General features: G+C 46.8%; 1 pseudogene; it reads right to left on the reverse strand.

Moving 5' to 3' along the window:
* Positions 1-247: 247 nt before the first annotated feature.
* LOC114053980 lies at positions 248-1,978 on the reverse strand (annotated as a pseudogene).

Below are 1,978 nucleotides of genomic sequence, written 5' to 3' on the forward strand. Positions count from 1 at the left end.
TGAAGAAGAGATGTATAGTTAGAACTAAGACACTCAAAACAGAGCTCTGGGGTAAGGTTGCCATGCCCCAACTTCTTCCCCCAGTTACTTGAAGAGTCTTCAACACCAGAGAGGCTAGGGGTGAATAGGAGATGAATTTTGGATTTGGAGAAGTTAAGAAGCTCTCAAAGGCACCAAATATTGTAGGGCCAGTCAGTGTACAGGTGTGAATGTATGGCTGGGGGGCAGGAAAGGAATGAATCATGAATTAGGACAGATGAGAGTCCAGGACTCTATCAAATGCTACATTAAAATCCCCACACATAGAAATCAGGTCCTAAAGTTGAGCCTCTCTATTAATGAAAACCATGGCAGTGAGCTGCTCCAGCAGTCAGTGAAATCTAATCTTTGGTTCTGTACCTCCTGCCAAAAGCTGAATCATCTGTTGCATCAAATGTTGCTAGTGGTTGGTACAGCCCCACACTGGAAAGATACTAGCTGATATGGATGGGGAAGTGATAGGGGGCTCTGGCCTGCTAACCTGCAGATGGGTATCCAGGCCATGTCAAAGCCCTGCCACCTCTGCCTACAGTGTCTGGAGACCCTGTTACATCTGTAGCAGGGGTCACATGGCTCAGGAGTTTCTGAGAATGGACAGTGAGTCTGGGTTTTGCATATGCTGTAGAAAGACATGGAGCTTAAGATTGAATTGCCCCTGCACTTGGGGTCTTCCTGGCAAACAGAGGGACATTCACTGTCACCTGAGCAGCAAAGTCAGGGTTCTGGGCAAGTATCTGTATCATACTTCATATGTATGGGGCTGAGATTATGTTTTGCATAAATTGGGAATTCTCTGAGATTTGCTGGAGAAGGCCCTGCATCTCAGGGCTATTAAATATACCCTAGCTACATCAATTCCCAAAGAGTTGGAGAATGTTTGATGCCATGGTCCTGGCTGGTCCTCCCTGGTAGATTGTAGTGACTGAAAGGTTCAAGGGGTTAAAGAAGGGCTCCTAGTTCTCAGTCCAGAGAGGTTGGGAGGAGTAGTTACTGCCAGAGTTCCCCACCAATGATGACAAGGGATTGTTGCCAAACTTCCCCAGTAGCACTGAACATGGATTCTTCTATATCTGCAAACATGTGGTGTAAGGTGTAACTCCCAGGAATGCTCTCTGAGTTGGTCAGGACTGGGTCCTGGTTGTGTTTCATCTCTTGCATCATGTTGGGGTTTAACTTGGTTCCATGTACTGTCTCATTAAACTCTGGGTTACTGAGCATGTCCTTTCTCCATCAGTTGCTACTGCCTTGGTTTGGCCATGATAATGTGGTGCATCATGTCAAGGTTGGACATCATGTCTTGGACAAGGATGTTCTCTATGATCTAGGACAATATCTCAGATTTGAAAATCAGCTGCTGCTGCATCGGCTGCTTTAACTGGCTGAGCCAAGGCCTAGGCTGCCCTAAAACCATAGCATGGATGGATGTAGGACTATTTGGAAGTCCATCTCCAGATCTAGAGTTGAACCACCTCCAGTGTTGTTCTAGTTTTCACTAGCAGCTTCAGGGCCAGTGCTGCTTGATGGGATAGCTGAGCAGGAACAATTGGTGAAGTAATCACAAGGGTGGGAGCAGAAGCATTTTCTAGAGCAGGGGATGCAGGTGCAGCAGCAACAGCAGCAATTGAATCTTGGGCCTTATGTGGGGTCTTGATCACCAAATGAGCAGTGAATCCATCTTTGATGCCCTCCTGATTCAATGTGAGAAACTTGCCAGTGAAAATCAGGAAAAACTGGTTTTATTGAGCCTTAGATCCTCAGAAGATCTCCTCTTTGACCTCCTGCATTGAGTTGCAATCTCAGATCATGATCTCTTCTTTGTCCTTAAGGATCTTAATGGTAACCTGGATCAGGCACCTGGCCTTGGCTCAAATTCACCTCCTGCCAGGGCCCCAGCACTGCTTGGATCCTGTATGCTGCCACAGCCTTGCTTGCCCCTCAT

The sequence above is a fragment of the Vombatus ursinus genome, unplaced genomic scaffold (genome assembly GCF_900497805.2).
Source record: "Vombatus ursinus unplaced genomic scaffold, bare-nosed wombat genome assembly UNPS02014812.1, whole genome shotgun sequence".
Taxonomy (NCBI): Eukaryota; Metazoa; Chordata; class Mammalia; order Diprotodontia; family Vombatidae; genus Vombatus; species Vombatus ursinus.